Raw genomic sequence first — 10,408 nt, 5'->3', positions numbered from 1 at the left:
TTTTGGTTACTACAGCTCTGTAGTATAATTGGAAGTCAGGTAATGTGATTCCTCCAGCTTTCTTCTTTTTTCTTAGGATAACTTTGGGTCTTCTGGGTCTCTTGCGGTTCCATATACATTATTGGTTTTTTGTTTTGTTTTGTTTTTGTTTTTGTTTTTGTTTTTGTTTTTTTTTTTTTTTTTTTTAAGAAACTGATGTTTATTTTCTGTCAATCTTATTTCCAAGTTGCTTAAGAGCCTATGCAAGAACAGCGTAAGACCATTCAGTGGTTGTTCCTACCCTTTCAGTGGCCTGAGCAGTGGGAGGTGCAGACCAGTCTTCTGTGGCAGGCTGGGTACTCCAGTCTTCAGTAGGGAACTGCTGGATAGTCACAGAGGGCAGCTGCATGCCTTCAGACCATTTTGCAACCTCAAGCTGAGTAGCAGTGAACTCAGGAGCTGGAACACTCCATTCACCCTGAAATTCCTCCTTGGTCACAGCCTTTTCAGCAGCAGCCTGCTCTTCTTTTTCAGTCTCTTCAGGATCTCTGTAGAAGTAGAGATCAGGCATGACTTCCCACGGGTGTTCACGGGAAATGGTGCCACACATGCACAAAACTTCCCAAGCCAGCATCCACCACATCAAACCCACTGAGTGAGCTCCCTTGTTGCTGCATGGAATGGCAATGTCCACATAGCGCAGAGGAGAATCTGTGTTACACAGCATGTTAGGTAGTTTAGCATAAGATACCTCCGCGAGAGGCTGGTGGTCAGCCCTGGGGTCAGTAACCACAAGCAGCTGTGGCTCACGGAAGGCTGCCTGGATCTGGTTGGTGAAGGTTCCTGGAGTGAAGTGGCAGCAATTGGAGTGGCTCCAGTGGCAGCAGCAAACTTCAGCACAGCCCTCTGGCCAGTATTCCTGGAGGATATGACACTGACATCAGCAGGGTTTTCAATGGCAACAATGGCACGAGCTGCCAAAAGAAGCTTCTCCGAGGTCCTCTTCAGATTTAGGATGTAAATGCAATCACTTTTCCTTTTATAGATGTACTGTTCCATCTGGAAGTCAAGGTTGGTGCCACCTAAGTGGGTTCCTGCTTCAAAGAACTTAAGGACGTCCTTCTCCTTCATTTGCAGAACATCAAGGCTTCAGACATTATGAAAGTTTCCTTTTAAGTTATGGCAGGAATCCAGAAAACCATGTGGAGCCCTCTGTGCATAGCGTGGAAAGGCCCGTATACATTTTAAGATCGTTTTTTGTATTTCTGTGAAAAATGTCATTGGTATTTTGATAGGAATTGCATTATATCTGTAGATTGATTTGAGTAGTATAGACATTTTGCTATTGATTCTTCTAATTGATGAACATGGAATATCTTTCCTTTTTTGGTGCCCTCTTCAATTTCATTGGTCAGAGTTTTATACTTTCATTATAGAAATCTTTCATTTCTTTGGTTAATTCCTAGGTATTTAATTCTATGTAGCTATTGTAAAAGGATTACTTTTCTGATTTCCTATTCAGTTTATTCACTGTTGACATATATAAATGTTACTAATATTTGTATGTTGATTTTTGTGTCCTGCAATTTTACAGAATTTGTGTATCAATTTGAATATTTTTGGGTGAGTCTTTAGGCTTATCCAAATATGAGATCATATCATCTGTAAACTATGATAATTAGACTTCTTTTTTTTCCCATTTAGATAACCTTTATATTTTTCTCTTATCTGATTACCCTAAGGCTTCCAGTACTATGTTGAATAACAGTGGTGAAAGGGGGCATCCAGATCTTAGAGGAAAGGCTTTCTATTTTTCCTCATTTACTATAGTGCTAGTTGTGGGTTGGTCATATAAGGCTTTTATTATGTTGAGATATGTTCTTTCTATACTCAGTTTTCTAGTGTTTATATCACGAAGCGATGTTGAATTTTATCAAATGCTTTTTCAGCATCAATTAAAGTGATCATATTGATTTTGTCCTTTATTCTGTTGTTGTAATGTGTCATGATGATTGATTTGCATATATTGAACCATCCTTAAATTCCAGGGATAAATTCCACTTGGTCCTGATGAATGATAATTTAATGTACTGTTGAATTTGGTTTGCTCGTATTTTGGTTCACAATTTTGCATCAATATTCAACGGTTATATTGGCCTGTAGTTTTCTTTTTTTAATGTGTCTTTGTCTGCTTTTAGTATCAGGGTAATATTGGGCTCATTCAATGAGTTTGAAAGTATTCCCTTCTCTGTTTTTTTTTGGAACATGTTTAATAGGAAGACTATTAGTTCTTTTTAAGTGTTTGGTAGAATTCAGTAGTAAAGACACCAGTTCTTGGTGGTTTCTTATCAGGGAAACTTTTTTATTATGGTTTTGATCTTTTACTTGTTACTGATCAGTTTAGGTTTTGGATTTCTTTTTGGTTCAATCTTGGTAAGTTATATAAGTCTAAGAATTTGTCAACTTTTTCTAGATTTTCCAAGTCATTGGTATATAGTTGCTCATAGTAGCCAGTAATTATCCTTTGACTTTATGCAGCATCAACTCTAATGTGTCTTTTTTCATATCTGATTTTATTTATTTTGATTTTCTTTTTTTATGTCTTAAAGTCACTAAAAGTTTGTCAATTTTGTTTAATTTTTCAACAAAACAACTTTTCATTCTTTGACCTTTTGTACTGTTTTGTCATTTCAAATTCATTTATTTCTGCTCTGATCTTTGTATTTCTTCTGCTAATTTCAAGTTTGATTAGCTCATTTTTTATTCTTTTATTTTTAAATTGTTTATTTGAAGTTTTTCCACTTTTTTGATGTAGCCAGTTGTAGCTATAAGTTTTCCTTTTAGTACTGTTTTTATTGAATCCCATAGGTTTTGGAATGTTGTGTTTTCAATTTCATTTGTCTCAGAAATATTTTTAGTTTCCTTTTTCATTTATTCACTGGTCATTCAGGAGCATATTGTTTAATTTACACATATTTGTATAGATTTCACAATTTCTAGTTATTGATTTCTAGTTTTACTCCTTTGTGAGTAGAGAAAATACTTGACATTATTTTAATTTTATTGAATGCGTTAGGACTTCTTTGTGATCTCGCATATGGTCTATCCTTGAGAATGATCACTGAGCAGAGGAAAATAATGTGCGTTCTACTGCAATTGGATAAAATGATTCGTAAATATCTATTAGATTCATTTGTTCTATAGTGCAGATTAAGCCCTATGTTTCTTTGTTGATTTTCTGTCTCAAAAGTCTGTTCAGTGTTGACAGTGCAGTGTTGACATCTCCAGCTATTGTTATAATGAAGCCTATATCTCTCTTTAGTTCTAATAATATATGCTTTATTTATATGGGTGTTCCTATGATAGGAGCCCCAAGCCTTGGCAGCTTTAATGTGCTGGTTAACCTGCAGGTACACAGAAATCAAGAATTAAAGTTTGGGAACCTCTGCCTAGATTTCAGAGGATATATGGAAACACCCGGATTCCCAGGCAAAGGTTGGCTGCAGGGGCAGGGCCCTCGTGGAGAACATCTGCTAGGGCAGTGCAGAAGGGAAATGTGGGGTCAGAGTATCCACACAGAGTCCCCACTGGGAAACCACCTGATGGAGCTGTGAGAAGAGGACCACCATCCTCCAGACCCCAGAATGGTAGATCCACTGACAGCTTGCATTGTGAACCTGAAAAATCCATAGTCACTCAACACCAGCCTATTAAAGCAGCCAGAAGGGAGGCTATACCCTGCAAAGCTACAGAGGCGGAGCTGCCCAAGGCTGTGGGAGCCACCTCTTGCATCAGTGTGAGCTGGATGTGAGACATGGAGTCAAAGGAGATCATTTTGGAGCTTTAAGATTTGACTGCCGTGCCGGATTTTGGGGGCCTTTAGCTTCTTCATTTTGCCCAATTTCTCCAATTTGGAATAGCTGTATTTACCCAATAGTTATACTCCCATTGTATCTAGAAAGCAACTAACTTGCTTTTTTGATTTTCCATGTTTTAGGCAGAAAGGACTTGCCTTGTCTCAGATTGGACTTTGTACTGTGGACTTTTGAGTTAATGCTGAAATGAGTTAAGATTTTGGGGGACTGTTGGGAAGGCATGATTGGTTTTGAAATGTGAGGACATGAGATTTGTCAGGGACCAATGATACGGTTTGGCTCTGTGTCCCCACCTAAATCACATCTTAAATTGTGGCTCCCATAATTCCCACATGTTGTAGGAGGGACCTGGTGAGACATAACTGAGTCTTGTGGGCAGTCTCCCCCATACCGTTGTGGTAGTGACTAAGTCTCACGAGATCTGGTGGTTTTATAAGGGGTTTCTGCTTTTGCTTCTCTCTCATTCTGTCTTTCCATGAAAGAAAGAGAAAATGCTTTTTGCCTTCCTTCACGATTGTGAGGCCTCCCCAGCCATGTGGAATTGTGAGTCCATTAAACCTGTTTCTTCCAAGTGTCATATATGTCTTTATTAGAGGTCTACAGATTTGTCATTGGTTTTATTAAATTATGCCAAAATAATGTTTATAAGCTGTGTAATCATAGACCAACTCATATATTTTCTGATTTGTTTTGTTCTTTTTTTTGTCATTGGGAAAAATTTAGAAAATGTAAATGTAAAGATGAAAACTAAAATTATATATTTGCTTCAAGAGACAACCACTATTAGCATTATCAAAGATATTAGCATTATCAAATATATCAAAGAGGAGATATTTGACAAGATTAAATATTCTGTGAGATTATATTAAAGAAATATTATGGCAATATTCAAAGGAATATTCCAAAAATGAGACCCTGAGAAATTCCACAGTGTCAAGTTCACTTTAGAAATAACTGTCCCTAAATACATTGTAACAAAAGCATAAGGAGCATACATTAAAAAGTTAACATACAAAGAAACAACGTTCTTCTTGAGGTGAGTTTTCCTATTGCTTTTATATTTAGAGGGTTTTCTTCCCTTGAATATTCTGATTTACCTTTTGAGAGTCCTAAGACCAAAACAACACATTTGATGTGATACAAAAGAACACAATCCAAAGAAACAACTTGATTACAAGATTTTTTTAACAAGATTTTATTTTTCTATGACACACTTCATGCCATGGAAATTCTTCCAGATTTAAGAGAAGGACGCTTTTACAAAGATGGTTTTTAATTGTTTAAAGCTGAAATATTTCAACAGTATCTTATCCAATCTTCTTCCAGCAGCTCTCCACTCTATTGTAATAGCAAAACAAATAGCAAAATGATATTGCCCCCCTATTAATTTTGTTTAATGTTGGAAATTTCATGTTTTTATACCACCATCTATAATTTGTCATTATACCTTTAAAATATTAGATTATCTAAATTTATATATCAACAGATATACCTATGAGATATATTTGAGAACTAAAAAATGTAATCAAGCCAATTTTCTGGAAATAAAATGAAGCGATAAGTGACTTTACAATCCTGTGGCTAGTGTCCATTATTTGGACCAGAGGAAATAATGGGGATAGAGAACTATCTTAGTCATTTTGGGCTGCTATAACAAAATCCATAAGCTGGGTGGCTTATAAACAATGGACATTTATTTCTCACAGTTCTGGAGTTTCCAGGTTGGAAATCAGGATGCCAGCATTTTCTATTTCTGAGGAGGATTCTCTTCTGAGTTGCACACTGACTGACTTCTTGTTCTGTATTCACCTGGCAGAGAGTAGATCAAGGAAACATGCTCTCTTGACTCTTATAAGGGCATTAAACATATTTATAAGGCCTTCACCCTCATGACCTCATCTAATCCTATTCACTTCCCAAAGGTCCCATCTCCTGATACTATCCCAATGAGAGGTAGGGTGTCAATACAGGAAACTTGGGAAAATTTAAGTATTCAGCCTCATATGGTTTGGCTGTGTTCCCACCCAAATCTTACCTTGAATTGTGATCCCCATAATCCCCACTTGTGGTAGGAGAGGCTGATGGGAGGTAATTGAATCATAGGGTCAGTTTCCCCCATGCTATTCTCATGGTAGTAAGTTCTCACAACCAAAATATGATGGTTTTGTAAGAGTCTTCCCCCTTTGATTAGTTCTCATTCTCTTTACTGCTGCCATGTGAAGAAGGACATATTTGCTTTCTCTTCTGCTATGATTGAAAGTTTCCTGAGGCCTCCCCATCCCTGTGGAACTGTGTCAATTAAACCTCTTTTCTTTATAATTTATGAAGCCTTGGGCAGCTTTTTATAGCAGCATGAGAATGGAACAGTACAAGTACTAAAGCAAAAGGGTTCTATCCTTTAGAACTCCTCAGTTAATATTATGATTTGTAATCATAATATATACAAATTCTTGAACATTATGTTAAATATACACCTATATGTTCTTTAGTGTTTTCATGGCTTCTTCATTTTAAATTCAGCTTTAATCCATTTGAAATTTACCTTAGTATTTGATTTGAGGTGAGGATATACTTAAGAGGTTTTCCAATATTTGTCTTATTTGTTTGATATCATTGAAGGAATATTTTGCTTCCATTGTTTTGTGGTAATTTACTTTTAATTTGTTGAGTTTGTTTCTATAATAAAGTCTGTTTCAGAAGAATATAGTTCGTGCAATTTATCTGTCTATTGATTCTTACATCAGTACCAAATTCTTAATGCCTGTGACTGACAGTCATTTTAGTATCTGGTTGAACAAATCTCTCTGCAATGTCCTTTTTTCACTTCTTCAACAGGTTCCTAGCTATTACAAGTATAAAAGTTTATTTTTATAGCAGAATATTAGAATATAATTTTAATTCAATTTTTCCTATGATAGTTTTATTTTAATTTGGAGGGTTCAGAAGAAGATAGAAAGATGAGGGAAAGTTTGGAACTTCATAGATACCTTTTTAAAACTATAAACTAATTTTACAAAAATGAATGTATTTACAGTATGTAATATTCTTATTCAATGGATCATTACAAATTTTGATGGATCTTCAGTTATTACCATATTTTTCTAAATAAGCTTTCATATGTCATTTTTTATTTCCCTTTAGGTACAATAATTTTAAGATCACTTCTAGATATTTCATGTCATTTATTTCTGTTGTGAATGTAATTCTCTGTATAATTAGTAACATTTATATTTACTTTTTATAATAATTATTGTCTGGTACACTGATATTTTAAACTAGGAAAGCCCTAGAACTCCCATATAATTTTATTATGTTTCCATTTTTTTTTCTGGTGTATATTCCAGGTAGATCATTAGATCATATTGTACTTTTCCTAGTTCTGTTTTTCAGAGCATAAAAGTTCATGGCTGTTACTTCTTCATGGTGAAATAAAACTTTTGTCTATGAATCATATCTCAAATTGGTAAAGGTGACCTAGGTCACAGCCTTCTTTTTCCTCAGAACTCTGTAGACACCGCTTCATTTCCTTCCAGTCCTCAATATTGCAGAGCAAAATTCTGACATCAGATTGGGTTTTGTGTTCTTTTGTGAGTTGCCTGAATTTTCTGCTGAGCTGTATATAGAATTTTTTTTGTCCATGTAATTCAAAAATATCACAAGGATTTGTCTGCATATTTTTCTCTTTTCATTAAATTTAACTGAAATACAATTCACATTTTTCTTTTTTTTTCTTTCTTTTTATTTTTTTCCAGAAATAGCCTTACTTTGTTTCCCAGGCTGGAGTGCAGTGGTGTGATCTCAGCTCACTGCAACTTATGCCTCCTGGGTTCAAGCAATTCTCCTGTCTCAGCCTCCTGAGTAGTTGGAACTAGAGGTGTGTGCCACCACACCCAGTTTATTATTTCTATTTTTAGTAGAGACAGGGTTTCACCGTGTTAGCCAGGATGGTCTCCATCTCCTGACCTTATGATCCACCTGCCTCCCAAAGTGCTGGGATTACAGGCGTGAGCCACCAAGGCCAGCCCAATTAACTTGTTTCATCAGCAGAGCCATTCTTCAGCTCAGAAAAATTTTCTTCTACCATGCCTTTAGTTATTCTTTTAGCTTCATTTATTTGAGTTTCTTCCTTTGGGTAGACAATTACCTGCAAATCAAATTTTGGCTGTCTCTTCTCCGATTCCTCATTTTCTTTCATTCTTTTCATCTCTTCCTTCTTGTTGTCTGTAGCTTAGTGTGGGGCACATGCTTATAGAATTCAAGATCTGACAAAGAGTAAGAAACCAGGAAATAAAGAGTATAATTATTATATGCAAAGCCCATTTTTACCCAGACTTTATTCAATGAATGAAGGTGTTAAAATTTTTATTGTTGTGGAAATTTAAGACTAATAAATCATTTCACATACATAATTTTATTTGATTCTCATAACAAACACTTAGAAGGGAGATATAATTATTCCTGTTTTATAGATGGAAAAACTGATGTTCAGAAAGGTTATGTAATTTAAGATTGCACGACTGGGTTCTGGTGGATCTAAGAACAGGGACCTCAGTCTAGAGAGTGCCAAAATCATTCCTCTTTCCTCTCTTGGGCAGCATTGATACCTGGTAATGCTTCCTTCCGAATATAAAACCCTCCAAAGAAAGAATTAGCTATGGAATTTCAGCCTGAGGTATTTGTACTTTCAAGAAGCAAGAAATCATTTGTCATATTTTTCTTTGTTTAAACTGACGTCATGGCATTTTCTGTTCTTCTTCTTCAAACATATTCTAATCACTCGAGCAATATAAAGCAATTGTAATCACAGATGTACTTGATTCTTCTTGCTGGTTCTTTTTTCCAAAAATAGAATCTTTGCTTCAGAATCCCCATGAAGTAGTACAGTTAAGCCTTTGTGTTTAAAAATCCTCATTATTTGAAAATAGCTTTATCTGCAAACTGCAATACCATAAAAAAGAGAATAAAAATATAAGAAAAATGAAAACCTTTAACACAGTTTTTTGACATATCTCACACATTCATGAAAAACTTTGCTCACACACTAAATGGCAGTTGAATATTTAAATCTGAAATTTAGTATTTCATATTTATTAGTACAAATATTATGCTTTTTGTCTCTAAAATCATAGATCATTATTTGTTAACAAAACATTGCATTTCTAAAATCTGTTACATGAATATTGCATTGAGAATTTATATATAAACTCTTTCTCAGTTGTGTATAGGCACTTGTGGCTGTATTGATAGTGAGCTCTGATGCTAGAACATCCTCTGCTTCCTGGGCCTTCTTGACAAACACACACACAATCACAAACACACACAAACATCTACACAAATTGTAACCTCCAAGAGTCCAAGACTAATGGAGACAATACAAAGACTCACCTTGTTTGGAAACTTTCTTACCCCTGTGATGCCAGAAGATTTGCTGGAGAGAGATCTGTGAAGCATTTTTTTTTCTGTAGCGAATTACAGAGAGTTTTTTGCTATGCCCCTTCTAGGGTAATATCTAGGAGTGTACCTCTCTGGCTAAGACTCAAAGAAAGAGCCAAGAAATTTCCCAGGCCTTGTACCTTTATAGAAATTCTAATCCCAAGCTACGTTCCTTTTGATGAGTTGGCATTCTTTATAGCAGGCGTCCCCAAACTTTTTACACAGGGGGCCAGTTCACTGTCCCTCAGACCGTTGGAGGGCCACCACATACTGTGCTCCTCTCACTGACCACCAATGAAAGAGGTGCCCCTTCCTGAAGTGTGGCGGGGGGCCAGATAAATGGCCTCAGGGGGCTGCATGCGGCCTGCGGGCCGTAGTTTGGGGATGCCTGCTCTATAGCATTTGACTGCTTCAAGCAGAATACTTGAAAAACTAGAAGCATCATGCTACTTATTTTCAAAATATATTACAAAGCAATAGTAATCAGAACAGCATAGTATTGTCATAAAAACAGATACATACACAAATGAAATAGAATGAAGAACCCATAAATAAATTCACACATTTACAGTCAACTGATTTTTCTCAAAGAAGCCAAAAATGCACACTGGGCAAAAGATAGCCTCTTCAAGAAGTGTTGCAGGGAAAACGAGATATCCATGTATAGAAGAATGAAATTGGACTTCTATCTCTCATCGCTTACAAAAATCAACTCAAAATAAGATAAAGACTTAAATATAAGACCCCAAACTGTAAAACACAGGAAAACATAGGAAAAGATGCTTCAGGACATTGCTCTAGAAAAAGGATTTTTAGGATAAGACTTTAGAAGCACAGGCAACAAATGCAGAAATAGACAAATGGGATTGCTTTAAACTAAAACACATGTTCATAGCGAGGAAACAATCAACGGAGTGAAGAAACAACCTGCAGGATGGCAGAAAATGCTAACAGAATATCAAAATGGCAAGGAGTTAATATCTAGAATATATGAGAAACCCAAACAACTTAATAGAAAAAAAAATTGGATGGATATGGCTTGGATCTGTGTCCCCACCTAAATGTCATGATGAAATGTAATCTCCAGTGCTTGAGAATGGGGCCTGATGGTAGGTAGTTGG

General features: G+C 35.9%; 1 pseudogene; it reads right to left on the bottom strand.

Annotated features, from left to right (window-relative positions):
* Positions 1-238: 238 nt before the first annotated feature.
* Positions 239-10,408, bottom strand: part of LOC101030789 (small ribosomal subunit protein uS2-like) — a 29,123-nt pseudogene continuing 18,953 nt past the window's right edge.

This window comes from Saimiri boliviensis, chromosome X, assembly GCF_048565385.1.
Source record: "Saimiri boliviensis isolate mSaiBol1 chromosome X, mSaiBol1.pri, whole genome shotgun sequence".
NCBI lineage: Eukaryota > Metazoa > Chordata > Mammalia > Primates > Cebidae > Saimiri > Saimiri boliviensis.
The sequence above is the reverse complement of the archived record's forward strand: the minus strand, read 5'-3'. Positions and strand labels throughout refer to the sequence as shown.